Source organism: Lolium rigidum, chromosome 6, assembly GCF_022539505.1.
Source record: "Lolium rigidum isolate FL_2022 chromosome 6, APGP_CSIRO_Lrig_0.1, whole genome shotgun sequence".
Lineage (NCBI taxonomy): Eukaryota > Viridiplantae > Streptophyta > Magnoliopsida > Poales > Poaceae > Lolium > Lolium rigidum.
Window position 1 is genome coordinate 41,838,428 of NC_061513.1, and position 22,078 is coordinate 41,860,505.

Here is a 22,078-nt window from a genome sequence, read left to right on the forward strand (position 1 = left end):
AAGTTTTGGAGAAGCTTTTGTTCGGTGTTATTTGCATCTAAATAACATTCTGTATTTTGGAAAAAAATAAAAGAGAGATGATAATATGACTTCATCATGATTAATGTTGGATTTACTTTATACTTTCAATCTCATTTAAAGAAATGATTTATTTTATATTTCCTGTATGTTTGCGTTTGTTTGGATTGATTGATTGATCGATGGATATAACTAAACGCTAAAATCTATTTTTAGAAATAATGCATAAATAGCCATATAGGCCAAAATGCATAAATTTATTTTTGTGTACATTGGATAGGAAATATGTACATAATTATCTGAAATTACTATTTTTGAATTACAAAAATTTCACAATTTTCGTTTGATCCAATTTAGAGTTAGAAACATTTTTATGAGAGAGAAGGATACATGAAAAAAAAAGGAGGCAGACTTACCTCACGTGAAGCTACACGCTCGTATACGTACGCAAACGAGTGAGCCGGGCCAACCAAACGCACGAGAGCACTACTTTTTATTTTTTTCTTTTCTTTTTCATGCTGATTGGGGCCCACCGGTCTTCTTCATCCTCTGGCCACGAGTTTGACAGGAACACGAGTTCGGTCCGTACTCGCATAATCCAGCGAAATCGCTCTCCGTTTCTGTTGATTTCTTTGCCTCTACTCCACGAAATTCCCTCCATATAAACTCCTGCATCGGCTCATCTCTGTTTTCGCAAAATTCGCAAACCCTAACCTCTCCACTATCGAAATCCGATCTCGCCGGAGTATGGCCGCCACCAAGCTCGAAGTTGAGGTCCAGGACCCCTCGCCTCTCCCTTCTCTGTCTAAGATTCATAGATCGATGTACTGCATCTTCATAATCTTTTTCCCCATCCATAGTACCACAGGAACGCGCAAACGAGGACGCCCGAGTTCTGCCGTAGTTAGTCGCTTCCAGCGGGAGCTAGGCGTCGTTCGGGACTAGAAGAACTGCTGAAGAAGACGGGAACGAGATCCTCTGGTCGAGCCGCACCTCGTCGTCACCTTCAGAGTCGGAGGCCACGACGCCGCTGCCGCCATCACACCGTCGCCGCGTCCGTCTCCTTCGTCGCTCATCACCTGGTATAACTCCACGGCTCCCAGCATCGTTCCTAGGATATACCGTGTATAGATCAGTGAACCGGTACATTATTTCTTTTTTTCCTCGCGCGTGTAGTGTAATGTGATCGATTGAATCGATCAGATTAGAGAGTAGAGCTAGCTCCCTCTCCGATCAAAACTTTAGAATTTTATATCTTCAAATCTAGAGCTCCGTTTTAGTTTTTATTTTTTTCCGTTGAATTCGTAATTAAAAACTCTATACAATGGTGTTAACTTTTATAATTATAGATTTTATCAAATATGTAAGTTTAAATTTGTTTTCAGATATCGTTTTAGCTATTTTTGAATCTGCGAGTTTCGTTTGAATTAAATTTCTTGCGTTAGCTTTTATTTTGTTTTACCAATTAAGTTGAGATTGAATCGGATCACTTCGCGCAACATTGGAGCCCGCGGCCTCCATGACGTCAACTAAAGCGTGAAGAATAAGGGACATGAGCATTGGAGTCGTCAGATCTGAACCCAACGAAGCATGTTCGTCGCAACGTGTTCTCAATCACGAAAACACCAAATCTTTGACAAATCATAGTTAAATAATCGTAACTCCGTTTTGATCGATTCTTGTTGCGTTAGTTTTATAATTTTAATATCTACAGCGTGACGTTGTAATTTCGAATTTATGAAAAAATAATCTGCATGGTTGAATTTTGCAAGTTTTAGCCTTAATTTGAATATATTGGAAGTTATATAAATTCTATTAAATCAATTCCATTTGCAAATTGATTTTATGATCATATATGATATTTGGACCAACAGTAACTACTGTAACACAAAATAAATATGAAATTTAATATTATTTTCCATTTTATTTGTTTTACATGATTATGTGTTTTATTGGCTCTTTATTTGCAATGGTTGTTTATTGCGTGTAATTTTTTTTCTATGCGTTAGATTTATTCGGAGTGCGAGAGCAAGTTCACAAAGAAGAAATCATCATCAAATTTTACTAAGGCAAGTTACACCTTTGGTCATATGTTTGTCCCAAGTTTTCTATGCATGTCTTTTTCCTTCAAATGATTAGTATGCATGTGTAGGATGTTTTGGTAGATTTTACTTAAATGTTTTACAAGTTCGCGTGCTATTTTGTAGATTGCCATGAGTAGAAGTATTACTTAGAAATATTTCCACTTTATATCATGGCCATAGGAATCCCTAAATTTTTCTAAGTGCTATGCTTATGCTACGTAAATATCAAAAGGGGTTCGAAACAAGAACATTTTCTAAGTACTTGAGCTCTGTTTATGAGCGCAAATTTTCTCCCAAAATCCTCCTTCAAAATAAAATTAAGTTTTCTTCTGGGCGGAATGGTTTTGACGGGACAACGAGTGTGGAGATTGGTGGAGGACTGCCGCCCAGGATCAAAGAAGTCTGCCACGTTCCAGATATCAGAAGCTTCCAGTGCAGCCACAATACAATATGGGCTCTGTCTTGGCTAAGTACTTAGTGGAAAACCTCGCCTGGGTACCGCCATTGGGAGGAATTTTGGGCACGGGCGGATCCGGAAGGTGGAGGGGCTGCTAAGGAAAAGTTTCGTCGTGACCTCGTCCTGGCCTTAATGAAGATGAAGAATTTTGGCAAAAAGGCTTGGTTGTGAATTGTGGGTAAAGAGCGCAACCTCTCGAGAGTGTTAACCTGATCGATCAGCCGTGTCCACGGTAAACGGACAATTTGAGCATCCGAAGGATGGAGCCTCCGAAGGATTTCCTCTCTCTTTTCAAATGAGTTTTCAAAACCCTATGGCGTGTGTAATATCGTTCATAGGTGGGTTTTTGAGGACTTGGTGCGTAATATCCAAGTGCTCGGGACTTGGTGTGTAATATCCAAGTGTTTGGGACTTGGTGTGTCATATCCAAGTGTTAGGTTGATTTGGACGCTTGGTGTGTAATATCCATGTGTTCCACTCGGCCAATATTATTTTATCAAAATTTTGCAAAGTAGGATAAAAGAATTTGTCTCTACTTCTTAAGTAAAAAAATTAGCTTTACGCAAATAAAACTCAAGCCTTCTCTTGTCTGCCTTGCATGTAGATATAGGTCTTTTCTCTTCTTGGTGTAATTTGCCATACATTCAAAGTATTGACCACTCTCGTGGCTGCAACCTTTCATGTTGCAGGTTATTCGACGACTTGTGAGAATGCGTAGGTCGCGAGTCTACACTCAACCAGCCTGTGGCATTGATGGGACTCCAAGATGTTATTTTCGTTTTCCGTTGTATTGAGCTAGCCTTTGGCTATGCAAATTGTAATTATTTGTACTCTGGATTATTCGAATCGTGTAATAAAGACTTGTGTTTTACATGATTATTCATCGATTGTGAGTGCTAGCTAATGATCCAGGGACTAGCATGTTTAATCACAGGGACTTTGGATCCTACCAGATCCGGGGTCGCTACAGATGGTATCAGAGCACATGTTGACTGTAGGACATGACCTTAGCCATGGAAAACCTTAGGACTAATAATTTCTAAGTAATTTGTGAAATACTCTAGTACTACTCATCTTATATCTTGAGAGTGAAAATTTTCTAATCCCTTCTCTTTTCAAAAATTAATAGTTGATCATTACCCACTGTAAGAGACTTTTCAAGATGATATCCTACAACAAGTCAGATCTACAATGTTCCCACCAATGATGCTTCAATGATAGTCTACCAAATGCTCCGAAGACCTTGAAGTACCACGAAGATTCAGAAGAGTACGAAGACACTTCTAAGGACTACGAAGACCATATATGAAGATTTCAAGTTCCCTATTAGGAATCAAACCTAGATAGACTCCGCTACAACGTTAGGTGCGATAAAATGTGAGTTGTCATTTATTGTTTTGTTGACAGCAACAACAAAATTTTCAAAATAAAGTTGTTTCTATGGGGTACCAATGTATCTTTCCTCATTATTCTAGAATCTGTTCTCTCCTATCTTAAACCCTTTGAGAGTGAAAGACGATGAAGATGACTTGGAGATCTGCAAAATGGATTCAAGACATTCAAGAATCAAATGCTACCAATTTGGATGCACAAAAGATAGTCTATCATGTTGACAACATTTAGCAGAGAAACACTTCAACATGGCGGGAGATGCATGCAATATTCGACGACCAACACAAATGAATCATCTCAAAATACTCCATGTAGACCTTGGATGGTTTCATTTTGCCATTCATACTTAAACGACACAAGATGATGACATCATGGCATGCTAAAAGATAGATGATTTGAAGAACTTCAAACGATGGAGCAAAATTCTCGCATACCCTAAACGAATTCCTTTTAAGGGTGGTAGCACCCTAGTTTCTCCCCAAACCCATTCTTTCTTTCTAGCCTTCTCGAATCTCGAGGACGAGATTCCTTTTAAGGGTGGTAGTCTGTAACATCCCAAAATTTTCATAATTTTGGAATGTTAAAATTAAAAAAATTAAGTTGATTGAATTGTTTGACTTTAATTGAAATTAGGAATGAAAAGAAATTTTGATTTATGATGAGTTGTTTGAAATTTCCCAACCTTGCTTTATTTTTATTTTGTTTATATGAGTGGATTAACATGACAACCAAGTTGTTAAATTTGAGTTACATATAAAAACTTCATCCAACCAAACTGGAATTATTAATGAGAGGGAATAAAATGACTTTCCCAAATAATGGTGGATTAATGTTTGATATGCCCATTTGATTATTATTTGAATCATTGGATCTTTCCAAATATTTTCCAATGTTTCACGAGAGGAAATAATATGACATTTCCAATTAAAAGTAAAGTTTTGGAGAAGCTTTTGTTCGGTGTTATTTGCATCTAAATAACATTCTGTATTTTGGAAAAAAATAAAAGAGAGATGATAATATGACTTCATCATGATTAATGTTGGATTTACTTTATACTTTCAATCTCATTTAAAGAAATGATTTATTTTATATTTCCTGTATGTTTGCGTTTGTTTGGATTGATTGATTGATCGATGGATATAACTAAACGCTAAAATCTATTTTTAGAAATAATGCATAAATAGCCATATAGGCCAAAATGCATAAATTTATTTTTGTGTACATTGGATAGGAAATATGTACATAATTATCTGAAATTACTATTTTTGAATTACAAAAATTTCACAATTTTCGTTTGATCCAATTTAGAGTTAGAAACATTTTTATGAGAGAGAAGGATACATGAAAAAAAAAAGGAGGCAGACTTACCTCACGTGAAGCTACACGCTCGTATACGTACGCAAACGAGTGAGCCGGGCCAACCAAACGCACGAGAGCACTACTTTTTATTTTTTTTCTTTTCTTTTTCATGCTGATTGGGGCCCACCGGTCTTCTTCATCCTCTGGCCACGAGTTTGACAGGAACACGAGTTCGGTCCGTACTCGCATAATCCAGCGAAATCGCTCTCCGTTTCTGTTGATTTCTTTGCCTCTACTCCACGAAATTCCCTCCATATAAACTCCTGCATCGGCTCATCTCTGTTTTCGCAAAATTCGCAAACCCTAACCTCTCCACTATCGAAATCCGATCTCGCCGGAGTATGGCCGCCACCAAGCTCGAAGTTGAGGTCCAGGACCCCTCGCCTCTCCCTTCTCTGTCTAAGATTCATAGATCGATGTACTGCATCTTCATAATCTTTTTCCCCATCCATAGTACCACAGGAACGCGCAAACGAGGACGCCCGAGTTCTGCCGTAGTTAGTCGCTTCCGGCGGGAGCTAGGCGTCGTTCGGGACTAGAAGAACTGCTGAAGAAGACGGGAACGAGATCCTGCTGGTCGAGCCGCACCTCGTCGTCACCTTCAGAGTCGGAGGCCACGACGCCGCTGCCGCCATCACACCGTCGCCGCGTCCGTCTCCTTCGTCGCTCATCACCTGGTATAACTCCACGGCTCCCAGCATCGTTCCTAGGATATACCGTGTATAGATCAGTGAACCGGTACATTATTTCTTTTTTTCCTCGCGCGTGTAGTGTAATGTGATCGATTGAATCGATCAGATTAGAGAGTAGAGCTAGCTCCCTCTCCGATCAAAACTTTAGAATTTTATATCTTCAAATCTAGAGCTCCGTTTTAGTTTTTATTTTTTTCCGTTGAATTCGTAATTAAAAACTCTATACAATGGTGTTAACTTTTATAATTATAGATTTTATCAAATATGTAAGTTTAAATTTGTTTTCAGATATCGTTTTAGCTATTTTTGAATCTGCGAGTTTCGTTTGAATTAAATTTCTTGCGTTAGCTTTTATTTTGTTTTACCAATTAAGTTGAGATTGAATCGGATCACTTCGCGCAACATTGGAGCCCGCGGCCTCCATGACGTCAACTAAAGCGTGAAGAATAAGGGACATGAGCATTGGAGTCGTCAGATCTGAACCCAACGAAGCATGTTCGTCGCAACGTGTTCTCAATCACGAAAACACCAAATCTTTGACAAATCATAGTTAAATAATCGTAACTCCGTTTTGATCGATTCTTGTTGCGTTAGTTTTATAATTTTAATATCTACAGCGTGACGTTGTAATTTCGAATTTATGAAAAAATAATCTGCATGGTTGAATTTTGCAAGTTTTAGCCTTAATTTGAATATATTGGAAGTTATATAAATTCTATTAAATCAATTCCATTTGCAAATTGATTTTATGATCATATATGATATTTGGACCAACAGTAACTACTGTAACACAAAATAAATATGAAATTTAATATTATTTTCCATTTTCTTTGTTTTACATGATTATGTGTTTTATTGGCTCTTTATTTGCAATGGTTGTTTATTGCGTGTAATTTTTTTTCTATGCGTTAGATTTATTCGGAGTGCGAGAGCAAGTTCACAAAGAAGAAATCATCATCAAATTTTACTAAGGCAAGTTACACCTTTGGTCATATGTTTGTCCCAAGTTTTCTATGCATGTCTTTTTCCTTCAAATGATTAGTATGCATGTGTAGGATGTTTTGGTAGATTTTACTTAAATGTTTTACAAGTTCGCGTGCTATTTTGTAGATTGCCATGAGTAGAAGTATTACTTAGAAATATTTCCACTTTATATCATGGCCATAGGAATCCCTAAATTTTTCTAAGTGCTATGCTTATGCTACGTAAATATCAAAAGGGGTTCGAAACAAGAAAATTTTCTAAGTACTTGAGCTCTGTTTATGAGCGCAAATTTTCTCCCAAAATCCTCCTTCAAAATAAAATTAAGTTTTCTTCTGGGCGGAATGGTTTTGACGGGACAACGAGTGTGGAGATTGGTGGAGGACTGCCGCCCAGGATCAAAGAAGTCTGCCACGTTCCAGATATCAGAAGCTTCCAGTGCAGCCACAATACAATATGGGCTCTCTCTTGGCTAAGTACTTAGTGGAAAACCTCGCCTGGGTACCGCCATTGGGAGGAATTTTGGGCACGGGCGGATCCGGAAGGTGGAGGGGCTGCTAAGGAAAAGTTTCGTCGTGACCTCGTCCTGGCCTTAATGAAGATGAAGAATTTTGGCAAAAAGGCTTGGTTGTGAATTGTGGGTAAAGAGCGCAACCTCTCGAGAGTGTTAACCTGATCGATCAGCCGTGTCCACGGTAAACGGACAATTTGAGCATCTGAAGGATGGAGCCTCCGAAGGATTTCCTCTCTCTTTTCAAATGAGTTTTCAAAACCCTATGGCGTGTGTAATATCGTTCATAGGTGGGTTTTTGAGGACTTGGTGCGTAATATCCAAGTGCTCGGGACTTGGTGTGTAATATCCAAGTGTTTGGGACTTGGTGTGTCATATCCAAGTGTTAGGTTGATTTGGACGCTTGGTGTGTAATATCCATGTGTTCCACTCGGCCAATATTATTTTATCAAAATTTTGCAAAGTAGGATAAAAGAATTTGTCTCTACTTCTTAAGTAAAAAAATTGGCTTTACGCAAATAAAACTCAAGCCTTCTCTTGTCTGCCTTGCATGTAGATATAGGTCTTTTCTCTTCTTGGTGTAATTTGCCATACATTCAAAGTATTGACCACTCTCGTGGCTGCAACCTTTCATGTTGCAGGTTATTCGACGACTTGTGAGAATGCGTAGGTCGCGAGTCTACACTCAACCAGCCTGTGGCATTGATGGGACTCCAAGATGTTATTTTCGTTTTCCGTTGTATTGAGCTAGCCTTTGGCTATGCAAATTGTAATTATTTGTACTCTGGATTATTCGAATCGTGTAATAAAGACTTGTGTTTTACATGATTATTCATCGACTGTGAGTGCTAGCTAATGATCCAGGGACTAGCATGTTTAATCACAGGGACTTTGGATCCTACCAGATCCGGGGTCGCTACACATACTCAAACCATTTGATCATGATAAATCACCCTTACTTCAGACAAGACGAACATGCATAGCAACTCACATGATATTCAACAAAGGTGTAATAGTTGATGGCGTCCCCAGAAACATGGTTATCGCTCAACAAGCAACTTATAAGAAATAAGATACATAAGTAACATATTCAATACCACAATAGTTTTTAAGGCTATTTTCCCATGAGCTATATATTGCAAAGACAAGGAATAGAATTTTAAAGGTAGCACTCAAGTAATTTACTTTGGAATGACAGAGAAATACCATGTAGTAGGTAGGTATGGTGGACACAAATGGCATAGTTTTTGGCTCAAGGATTTGGATGCACGAGAAGTAATCCCTCTCAATACAAGGCTTAGGATAGCAAGGTTGTTTGAAGCAAACACAATTATGAACCGGTACAACAAAACTTACATAAGAACATATTGCAAGCATTATAAGACTCTACACTGTCTTCCTTGTTGTTCAAACACCTCACCAGAAAATATCTAGACTCTAGAGAGACCAATCATGCAAACCAAATTTTAACAAGCTCTATGTAGTTCTTCATTAATAGGTGCAAAGTACATGCTGCAAGAGCTTAAACACGATCTATATGAGCACAACAATTGCCAAGTATCAAATTATTCAAGACATTATACCAATTACCACATGAAGCATTTTCTGTTTCCAACCATATAACAATGAACGAAGCAGTTTCAACCTTCGCCATGAACATTAAAAGTAAAATTAAGAACACATGTGTTCATATGCAACAGCGGAGCGTGTCTCTCTCCCACACAAAGAATGCTAGGATCCGATTTTATTCAAACAAAAACAAAAATAAAAACATACAGACGCTCCAAGCAAAGCACATAAGATGTGACAGAATAAAAATATAGTTTCACTAGAGGTGACCTGATAAGTTGTCGATGAAGAAGGGATGCCTTGGGCATCCCCAAGCTTATATTCTTGAGTCTTCTTGAAATATGCAGGGATGAACCACGGGGGCATCCCCAAGCTTAGACTTTTCACTCTTCTTGATCATATTGTATCATCCTCCTCTCTTGACCCTTGAAAACTTCCTCCACACCAAACTCAAAACAAACTCATTAGAGGGTTAGTGCATAACCGAAAATTCACATATTCAGAGGTGACATAATCATTCTTAACACTTCCGGACATTGCGCAAAGCTACTGAAAGTTAATGGAACAAAGAAATCCATTAAACATAGCAAAACAGGCAATGCGAAATAAAAGGCAGAATCTGTCAAAACAGAACAGTCCGTAAAGACGAATTTTTCTGGGGAACTTAACTTGCTCAGATGAAAAAGCTCAAATTGAATGAAAGTTGCGTACATATATGAGGATCACACACGTAAATTGGCAGATTTTTCTGAGTTAGTTACAGACGGGGCTGCTAAATTTCGTGACAGCAAGAAATCTGTTTCTGCGCAGTAATCCAAATCTAGTATTAACTTTACTATCAAAGACTTTACTTGGTACAACAATGCAATAAAATAAAGATAAGAAGAGGTTGCTAGAGTAGTAACAACTTCCAAGACTCAAATATAAAACAAAAGTGCAGAAGTAAAATAATGGGTTGTCTCCCATAAGCGCTTTTCTTTTACGCCTTTCAGCTAGGCGCAGAAAGTGTGAATCAAGTAACATCAAGAGATGAAGCATCAATATCATAATTTTCACAATTTGTCACAATAGGTATCTTATGTGCTCCATCATCCATAGTGGTGCTAAGGGCTTTGTCAGTTTTAGGCCTATAATAGTTTTTTGGCTTAGGCACTTTAGAGACATACATGAACTTTTGCTCCTTACCCACATAAGCTTTCTCCTTAAACTTAAGAGAAGAAAAAGTTGAACCCAAGGTTCCCATAGCTTCTTCAAGTTCACTAATCCTATGGGTTCAATTATCATGAGTAGCACAAGTTTCTAAAACGGCAATTCTCTCATTGATTCCACTTAGAGTTTTATCAAATTTATCAGTGTTATTAAGTAATATTCTCAATTTAGTCTCAACACTTGGAAGATTTTTCTCTATGGCCTCCAACTTTTTCATGACATCTTCAAGAGAAATTTCAATTTTAGCTTCATTAACAGGTGGTATTCCAACTAGACTCTCAATAATGCAACTAGCTTCTAAAGCAGGAGTGCCTAGGAAATTACCTCCCGCAAGAGTATCAAGAACATACCTATTCCAGCTAAAGATACCAACATAAAAGTTCCTAAGTAGGATAATAGTGGAGTGTTTCTTAGTGCACCTATGATGAGCATCACTAATTCTATACTAAGCATCTTTAAAACTTTCTCCCCCTTGTTGCTTAAACGAACGGACTTCAACTTCAGGATTACTCATTTTAGCAGTAGTAAATAAAGCAAACTAAATAAATTAAATGCAAGTAACTATTTTTTTTGTGTTTTTAATATAGAGAACGCAAACAAGACAGTAAATAAAGTAAATGCAAGTAACTATTTTTTTTGTATTTTTGATATAGAGAAAGAAAACAAAGCAGTAAATAAAGTAAAGTAAAGCAAGACAAAAACAAAGTAAAGAGATTGGATGTGGGAGACTCCCCTTGCAGTGTGTCTTGATCTCCCCGGCAACGGCGCCAGAAAACTATCTTGCTGGCGTGTAATTGACACACGTCTGTTGGGAACCCCAAGAGGAAGGTGTGATGGGTACAACAGCAAGTTTTCCCTCAGTAAGAAACCAAGGTTATCGAACCAGTAGGATTCAAGGATCACGTGAAGGTCGTTGGTGACGGAGTGTAGTGCGGCGCAACACCAGGGATTCCGGCGCCAACGTGGAACCTACACAACACAATCACAATACTTTGCCCCAACTTAAAAGTGAGGTTGTCAATCTCACCGGCTTGCTGTAAACAAAGGATTAACGTATGGTGTGGAAAATGATGTTTGTTTGCGATGAACAGTAGAGAACAGAGTTTGCAGTAGATTGTATTTCAGATGTAAAAGAATGGACCGGGGTACACAGTTCACTAGTGGTGTCTCTCCAATAAGATAAATAGCATGTTGGCTGAACAAATTACAGTTGGGCAATTGACAAATAGAGAGGGCATAACAATGCACATACATATCACGATGACTACTATGAGATTTAATCAGGGCATTACGACAAAGTACATAGACCGCTATCCAGCATGCATCTATGCCTAAAAAGTCCACCTTCAGGTTAGCATCCGCACCCCTTCCGGTATTAAGTTGCAAACAACAGACAATTGCATTAAGTATGGTGCGTAATGTAATCAACACAAATATCCTTAGACAAAGCATTGATGTTTTATCCCTAGTGGCAACAACACATCCACAACCTTAGAACTTTTTGTCACTCGTCCCGCATTCAATGGAGGCATGAACCCACTATCGAGCATAAATACTCCCTCTTGGAGTTACAAGTATCAACTTGGCCAGAGCCTCTACTAGCAACGGAGAGCATGCAAGAACATAAACAACACATATATGATAGATTGATAATCAACTTGACATAGTATTCCATATTCATCGGATCCCAACAAACACAACATGTAGCATTACAAATAGATGATCTTGATCATGATAGGCAGCTCACAAGATCTAACATGATAGCATAATGAGGAGAAGACAACCATCTAGCTACTGCTATGGACCCATAGTCCAGGGGTGAACTACTCACACATCAATCCGGAGGCGATCATGGTGATGATGAGTCCTCCGGTAGATGATTACCCTCTCCGGCAGGGTGCCGGAGGCGATCTCCTGAATCCCCCGAGATGGGATTGGCGGCGGCGGCGGCTCTGGAAGGTTTTCCGTATCGTGGCTCTCGGTAATAGGGTTTTCACGACGGAGAGTTTAAGTAGGCGGAAGGGCAGAGTCGGGGGGCTGACGAGGGGCCCACACCATAGGGCCGCGCGGGCCCCTCCCTGGCCGCGCTGCCTTGTGGTTTGGCCACCTCGTGGCCCCACTTCGTATGCTCTTCGGTCTTCTGGAAGCTCCGTGGAATAATAAGACCCTGGGCGTTGATTTCGTCCAATTCCGAGAATATTTCCTTTGTAGGATTTCTGAAACCAAAAACAGCAGAAAACAGCAACTGGCTCTTCGGCATCTCGTCAATAGGTTAGTGCCAGAAAATGCATATAAATGACATAAAGTGTGTATAAAACATGCGAGTATCATCATAAAAGTAGCATGGAACATAAGAAATTATAGATACGTTTGAGACGTATCAATACTCCCCAACAAAATGGGGTCGCCGAAAGGAAGAATCGAACCTTGATCGAAGCCGCTCGAACAATGATGATGGAGTACAAGTCCAACTATAACTTTTGGGCGGAAGCTATCTCTACCGCATGCCATGCTACTAATCGTCTCTACTTCCACAAAGGTCTAGAGAAGACACCATATGATATTCTCACCGGCAACAAGCCCAATGTGTCATACTTCAAAGTCTTCGGATGCAAATGCTATGTGCTTGTCAAGGACACACGTCTATCCAAGTTTGATTCAAGAGCTCAAGAAGGAATTTTCGTTGGCTATGCTACGGATTCTCACGCCTATAGAGTCTTCAACAAGTCAAATGGGCGAGTTGTAGAATCTTGTGATGTGACATTCGATGAATATGATAGATCTTTGGAGGAGCGAAGTGCTTCTTGTGAGAAAGGAGATGCAATTCCCCCGGATGCCATACGAAGGATGGGTGTTGGCATTCGCCGACCTTAAGAGCAACCTTCTATGAGTATCGGGGAAGGACCAAGTTCCACCCAAGTGGAGCCATCTACACCACAAGGCCAAGCTTCTTCCGTTGATCATATAAGTGCAAGCCAACCTCTACAACAACCTCAAGTTCAACCTCAACAACAACAAAAACAATCAAGTGCAAGCTCACCTCACAAGCTCAAGAACAACATCTACCGCAAGCTCATCTGCCTCAACAACCAACATAAAGTGACCAAGGCCAAGCTTCAAGGTCTTCACGAATGGCTCGGGGATGATCTTTATGGACAATCCCATTCCTAATACCCCCGAGTCATCCGGCTCTCATGATGATGATGATGCCCCATTCAACAACAATGAAGGTCAAGGAGAGGATCTAAACCATGATGAAGGACAAGAGGACTCACAAGAATCTACTCCTATAGCTGATACTCGCCATGAAGATCCTACTACAAGACACTTGCGCCTCAAGTCCCATTCTTTGTGTAATGTCATTGGTGATTTAAAGAGCAAAGTAACCACCCGGAGGCAACTAGCAAACTTTTGTGAGCACCACACCTTTGTCTCTATGGTGGAACCACTCAAGGTTAATGATGCGCTTGAAGATCCCGATTGGTTGATTGCAATGCAAGAGGAACTCAACAACTTCAAGAGGAATGATGTGTGGACTCTCATGAAGCGACCCGATCATTGCCGCAATGTTATTGGCACCAAATGGGTCTTCAAGAACAAGCAAGATGAACATGGCATCGTCATCCGCAACAAAGCAAGATTGGTGGCACAAGGCTATTCTCAAGTTGAAGGCATGGACTTTGGTGAAACCTTTGCACGTGTTGCAAGGCTTGAGTCCATCCGTATCCTTTTGGCATTTGCCTCTCATCATGGCTTCAAGTTGCAACAAATGGATGTTAAGAGTGCTTTTCTTAATGGCCCTTTACATGAGGAGGTATATGTGAAGCAACCCCCGGGGTTCGAGGACCCCCATTTCCCGGATCATGTCTTCAAGCTCAAAAAGGCCCTATATGGACTCAAACAAGCTCCTAGAGCTTGGTATGAGCATCTAAAGGAGCTGCTTGTAGACCGTGGTTTCGAAGTGGGGAAAATCGATCCCACTCTTTTTACTAAGAAAGTCAATGGGGAGCTCTTCGTATGCCAAATTTATGTAGATGACATCATATTTGGCTCAACTAACACAAAGTTCAATGATGAGTTTGCTAAGTTGATAACTAATAGGTTTGAGATGTCGATGATGGGTGAACTCAAGTACTTCCTTGGGTTCGAGATCAAGCAAATGCGACAATGCACCTTCATCAATCAAGCAAAGTAGCTCCAAGACATGCTCAAGCGCTTCGACATGAAGGACGCCAAGGGCATTGGAACTCCGATGCATCTCAAATGTCAACTCTCCCTTGACGAGACCGGCAAGACGGTGGATCCCAAGCTCTACCGTTCGATGATAGGTTTGCTTCTTTACTTTTGTGCCTCTAGCCCGGATATAATATTAAGCGTCGGTATGTGTGCACGGTTTCAAGCAAGACCGAAGGAAATCCACATTGTGGCGGTCAAAAGGATCTTTTGATATTTAGTTGATACCCCACACTTCGGACTATGGTACCCAAGGGACACGGACTTTGCTTTAGTTGGCTTCACCAACTCCGATTGGGCGGGCGACAAGGTTGATAGGAAGTCTACTTCCGGAGCTTGTCATTTTCTTGGAAGATCCTTGGTGTGTTGGTCCTCGAAGAAGCAAAATTGTGTCTCCGTCTCCACCGCGGAAGCCGAGTATGTTGCCGTGATACGTCTCCAACGTATCCATAATTTCTGATGTTCCATGCTTGTTTTATGACAATACTTACATGTTTTGCTTGCACTTTATGATGATTTTATGCGTTTTCCGGAACTAACCTATTAACAAGATGCCACTGTGCCAGTTCCTGTTTTCTGCTGTTTTTGGTTCCAGAAAGGCTGTTCGGGCAATATTCTCGGAATTCGACGAAACAAAGACCAAACATCATAATTCACCGAGACGGACCAGGACACCGAAGGGGAGTCAGAGGGGAGGCATGGGGCCCCCAGACCATAGGGCCGCGCGGGCCAGCCCCGGCCGCGCCGGCCTATGGGGAGGGCACCCTGTTGCCCCTCTGCGCCGCCTCTTCGCCTATATAAGCCCTTTCGACCTAAAAACGCGATACCTTTTGACGAAACTCCGAGAAAGACTCCCGGGCGCGCCGCCGCCATCGCGAAACTCCAATTCGGGGGACAGAAGTCTCGTTCCGGCACCCTGCCGGGACGGGGAAGTGCCCCGGAAGCCATCTCCATCGACGCCATCGCCTCCATCATGCTCCGTGAGTAGTTCCCCCATGGACTACGGGTTCTAGCAGTAGCTAGTTGGTACTCTCTATCCCATGTACTTCAATACAATGGTCTCATGAGCTGCCGTACATGATTGAGATCCATCTGATGTAATCGGTGTTGTGTTTGTTGGGATCCGATGGATGATACGTTATGATTAGTCTATCTATAAAGTTTGTGAAGTTATTGTTGCTGCAATCTTGTTATGCTTAATGCTTGTCACTAGGGCCCGAGTGGCATGATCTTAGATTTAAGCTCTATACTTATTGCTTAGATTGTATCTACAAGTTGTATGCACATGTCTATGTCCGGAACCAAAGGCCCCAAAGTGACGAAATTGGGACAACTGGAGGGGAAGGCTTAGATATGAGGATCACATGTTTTCACGGAGTGTTAATGCTTTGCTCCGGTGCTCTATTAAAAGGAGTGCCTTAATTTCCAGTAGATTCCCTAGAGGCCCGGCTGCCACCGGCGGGTAGGACAAAAGATGTTGTACAAGTTTCTCATTGCGAGCACGTATGACTATATATGGAAAACATGCCTACATGATTAATGATCTTGATGTTCTGTCTTAATGCTATTTCAATCCTATCAATTGCCCAACTGTAATTTGTTCACCCAACACTTGTCACTTGTTATTGGAGAGTTACCACTAGTGCAGATCGCTGGGAACCCCGGTCCATCTCTCATCATCATATACTCGTTCTATATGACATTGGAAGTAGTATCAACTATTTTCTGGTGCCATTGCTCTCATATTACCGCTACTGCTGTCTCGTATTCTTTGTTACTATTGCTCTCATATTACTGCTGCTTTCACATCACCCCTGTTACTAGTGCTTTCCCGAGTGCAGCTGAATTGACAACTCAGTTGTTAAGGCTTATAAGTATTCTTTACCTCCCCTTGTGTCGAATCAATAAATTTGGGTTTTACTTCCCTCGAAGACTGCCGCGATCCCCTATACTTGTGGGTTATCAAGACCGTTTTCTGGCGCCGTTGCCGGGGAGGCATAGCTCTACTCATAAGTTCACCTTGGGAGTACACTCTTCCTCTCTCTCTGTTTTTGTTTTATTTTATTTCGTTTTGCTTAGTTTACTTTTGTCTAGTTTATTTGTGCTTAGTTTATTTTTGTCTAGTTTCTTTTTGTCTTGTTTTATTTTCCCTATATACCCAAAAATCCATAAAAATTTGAAAAACCGAAAAATTAAAAATTGTTGCTATGGGAGAACCCATAACCTACTTGGAGCTTATAGAATATTATAATAATTATAGAGAATCAAGAGCGGGAAAAGTGATGAGTGCTGTGATAGAAAAATTGAATACAATTGCTAAAATCTTTCTTAAACGCCATGATATAAACTGTTGCTCTCAACAGGACACTAAACATCTTAAATTTCAATGTGGCTTTAGTGAGGAATTTTTAATTAAGAGCTATAATCGGAATAGCTATATTCATTTTGGGTTTGAAGAGGTAGAACAATTTGTCATATTTATGGGAGCCTCTGAGATAGAATCCTTCATGGTTAAAAAATTATGAAACTTGTGTTGTTTGTAAGGACCTTAAAGATTATGTCTCTTCTATCCTTAATTTTTGCAATGAAAGTTACACTGATAATCCTTATATCATTGATTATAAAGAGAGACTCATTAATGCACAAGAATGCACTCACAATTTGCGGGGACCTGTGGAAGAAGAAATTGATGAACACCGAAAGCTCATTGGATGAAAAAGAGGAGGAAATTGATGAACACTGAAAGCTCATTGGATGAAAAAGAAGAGGAGAGTGATGAACAAAAGGAGGAAGAATGGATTAGCTACCCATGCCAACCTTCTAATGAGAGTAACTCTTTATCTCTTACACTATTTGATTGTCCTCCATGCTTACCAAAGGCGGATGAATGTTATGTTCCTGTGGATTCTCTTGAAATATTCCCTATGAGTAAAACTTGTGAGAATAATTATGCTACTGTTATTTATGATAATCCATGCTACTTTGATAAATCTTATGATAATGCTTTGTTTGTGCCTGATGTCGAAATGCATGGTACTAAAGAATTTTGCGTAGCAAATGTTTATGATAAAACTCTTGATGATGGTCCTATGTTACTTGATAATATTAATTGTACTACTAATGAAAATGGGATTGTAGAGGCCTTGACATTATCTATGAGTCCCATACCTCTTTAGATTGATCAACCATCTTGTTATATTATTGACAAAAGTGTGTTTGAAAGTTTTAATCGCACTATTTTTGAGCTTGATAAAAATTATGTGTTTATGGATCATGAAAAGCATGCTATATGTGATAGTTATATTATTGAGTTTGTTCATGAAGCTACTGAAAATTATTATGAGAGAGGAAAATATGGTTGTAGAAATTTGCATGGTACTAAAACACCTCTCTATATGCTGAAAATTTTGAAGTTACTCTTGTTTTATCTTCTTATGCTTGTCACTTTGTTCTTCATGAATTTATTTGTGTACAAGATTCCTATGCATAGGAAGTGGGTTAGACTTAAATGTGTTTTTAATTTGCTTTTTGATGCTCTCTTTTGCTTCAACTCTTATTTCTTGCGAGTGCATCATTAAAACTGCTGAGCCCATCTTAATGGCTATAAAGAAAGCACTTCTTGGGAGATAACCCATGTCTTTATTTTGCTACTGTTTTGTTGTGTTTTGGAAGTTGTTACTACTGTAGCAACCTCTCCTTATCTTTATTTTATTGCAATGTCGTGCCAAGTGAAGCCTCTAATCGAAGGTTGATACTAGATTTGGATTTCTGCGCAGAAACAGATTTCTATCTATCACGAATCTGGGCTGTTTTCTCTGTAGGTAACTCAGAAAAATCTGCCAATTTACGTGCGTGTTCCTCAGAAAAATCTGCCAATTTACGGGACGGGGAAGTGCCCCCGGAAGGCTTCTCCATCGACACCACCGCCATCTTCATCAACGCTGCTGTCTCCCATGAGGAGGGAGTAGTTCTCCATCGAGGCTCGGGGCTGTACCGGTAGCTATGTGGTTAATCTCTCTCCTATGTGCTTCAATACAATAATCTCATGAGCTGCCTTACATGATTGAGATTCATATGATGATGCTTGTAATCTAGATGTCATTATGCTAGTCAAGTGGGTTTTACTTATGTGATCTCCGGAGACTCCTTGTCCCACGTGTGTAAAGGTGACAGTGTGTGCACCGTGTGGGTCTCTTAGGCTATATTTCACAGAATACTTATTCACCGTTATGAATGGCATAGTGAAGTGCTTATTTATATCTCTTTATGATTGCAATGTGTTTTGTATCACAATTTATCTGTGTGCTACTCTAGTGATGTTATTAAAGTAGTTTATTCCTCCTGCACGGTGTAATGGTGACAGTGTGTGCATCCATGTTAGTACTTGGCGTAGGCTATGATTATGATCTCTTGTAGATTATGAAGTTAATTATTGCTATGATGGTATTGATGTGATCTATTCCTCCTACATAGTGTGAAGGTGACGAGTGTGCATGCTATGTTAGTACTTGGTTTAGTTGTGTTGATCTGTCATGCACTCTAAGGTTATTTAAATATGAACATTGAATATTGTGGAGCTTGTTAACTCCGGCATTGAGGGTTCGTGTAATCCTACGCAATTAGTGGTGTTCATCATCCAACAAGAGAGTGTAGAGTATGCATTTATCTATTCTGTTATGTGATCCAAGTTGAGAGTGTCCACTAGTGAAAGTCTAATCCCTAGGCCTTGTTCCTAATACTGCTATCGCTGCTTGTTTACTGTTTTACTGCGTTACTACTGCTGCGTTACTACTGCTTGTTCTATCGTCCTGGGCAAAGCACTTTTCCGGTGCCGTTGCCACTGCTCATACTTATTTATACCACCTGTATTTCACTATCTCTTCGCCGAACTAGTGCACCTATTAGGTGTGTTGGGGACACAAGAGACTTCTTGCTTTGTGGTTGCGGGGTTGCTTGAGAGGGATATCTTTGACCTCTTCCTCCACGAGTTCGATAAACCTTGGGTGATCCACTTAAGGGAAACTTGCTGCTGTTCTACAAACCTCTGCTCTTGGAGGCCCAACACTGTCTACAAGAATAGAAGCACCCGTAGACATCAAGCTATTTTATGGCGCCGTTGCCGGGGAGGAAAGGTAAAAGGTACTCACACTCCGGATCTCGGCTACTAAGCTATTTTCGCCGTTGTAAGTACTCGAAGCTATTTCCTTTAGATCCTGCAATTGCATCTTTTTGTTTCTTGTTTACACTAGTTTGGCATAATGGACAACAATGAGCTTCTTATTCTATTTCCTGATTTAAGACATGGATGGTTTGATGCGAAAATTTAAAAACCTATGGAACATATTAGTATGAACGCTTTGAACACCATTGTTGCTAATGATATGGAAATTTCTAAGCTTGGGGAAGCTGGCTTTGATGAGCATGATATTTTTAGTCCCCCAAGCATTGAGGAGAAAATTTTCTTTGATGATACTTTGCCTCCCATATATGATGATTATAATGATATTGGTCTTTTAGTACACGTTTGTTATGGAGGATAAATTTGATTATGATTACAATATGCCTCCTATATTTGATGATGAGAATAATAATGATAGCTACTTTGTTGAATTTGCTCCCACTACAACTAATAAAATGGATTATGCCTATGTGGAGAGTAATAATTTTATGCATGAGACTCATGATAAGAATGCTTTTTGTGATAGTTATATTGTTGAGTTTGCTCATGTTGCTACTGAAAGTTATTACGAGAGAGGAAAATATGGTTGTAGAAATTTTCATGTTAATAAAACACCTCTCTATGTGCTGAAATTTTTGAAGCTACACTTGTTCTATCTTCCTATGCTTGTTACTTTTTTCTTCATGAACTTGTTTATTTACAAGATTCATATGCATAGGAAGCATGTTAGGCTTAAATTTGTTTTGAATTTGCCTCTTGATGATCTCTTTTGCTTCAAATACTATTTCTTGCGAGTGCATCATTAAAACTGCTGAGCCCATCTTAATGGCTATAAAGAAAGAACTTCTTGGGAGATAACCCATGTGTTTATTTTGCTACAGTACTTTTATTTTTTATTTGAATCTTGGAAGTTGTTACTACTGTATCAACCTCTCCTTATCTTATTTTATTGCATTGTTGTGCCAAGTAAAGTCTTTGATAGTAAGGTTCATACTAGATTTGGATTACTGCGCAGAAACAGATTTCTTGCTGTCACGAATCTGGGCCTAATTCTCTGTAGGTAACTCAGAAAATTATGCCAATTTACGTGAGTGATCCTCAGATATGTACGCAACTTTCATTCAATTTGAGCATTTTCATTTGAGCAAGTCTGGTGCCATTTTAAAAGTCGTCTTTACGGACTGTTTTGTTTTGACAGATTCTGCATTTTATTTCGCATTGCCTCTTTTGCTATGTTCGATGAATTTCTTTGATCCATTAATGTCCAGTAGCTTTACGCAATGTCCAGAAGTGTTAAGAATGATTGTGTCACCTCTGAACATGTGAACTTTTGATTATGCACTAACCCTCTAATGAGTTTGTTTCGAGTTTGGTGTGGAGGAAGTTTTCAAGGGTCAAGAGAGGAGGATGATATACTATGATCAAGAAGAGTGAAGAGTCTAAGCTTGGGGATGCCCCGTGGTTCATCCCTGCATATTTTAAGAAGACTCAAGCGTCTAAGCTTGGGGATGCCCAAGGCATCCCCTTCTTCATCGACAACATTATCAGGTTCCTCCCTTGAAACTATATTTTTATTCGGTCACATCTTATGTACTTTACTTGGAGCGTCTGTGTGCTTTTATTTTCGTTTTGTTATTTTCATTCTCTGAATAAATGCTTGTGTGGGAGAGAGACACGCTCCGCTGATTCATATGAACACATGTGTTCTTAGCTTTTAATGTTCATGGCGAAGGTTGAAACTGCTTCATTAATTGTTATATGGTTGGAAACGGAAAATGCTACATGTAGTAATTGGTAAAATGTCTTGAATAATTTGATACTTGGCAATTGTTGTGCTCATGTTTAAGCTTTGCATCATATAGTTTGCACCTATTAATGAAGAAATACATAGAGCTTGCTAAATTTGGTTTGCATAATTGGTCTCTCTAAGGTCTAGATAATTTCTAGTAAAGAGTTTGAACAACAAGGAAGACGGTGTAGTGTCTTATAATGTTTACAATATGTCTTTTATATGAGTTTTGCTGCACCGGTTCATCCTTATGTTTGTTTCAAATAACCTTGCTAGCCTAAGCCTTGTATCGAGAGGGAATACTTCTCATGCATCCAAAATCCTTGAGCCAACTACTATGCCATTTGTGTCCACCATACCTACCTACTACATGGTATTTCTCCGCCATTCCAAATAAATTGCTTGAGTGCTACCTTTAAATAATTCAAAATTTATCACCTCTTATTTGTGTCAATATTTTATAGCTCATGAGGAAGTATGTGGTGTTTTATCTTTCGATCTTGTCATTTACTTTTGACAGAATTTCACAATGGACTAGTGGCACATCCGCTTATCCAATAATTTTGCAAAAAGAGCTGGCAATGGGGTTCCCAGCCCCAATTAAT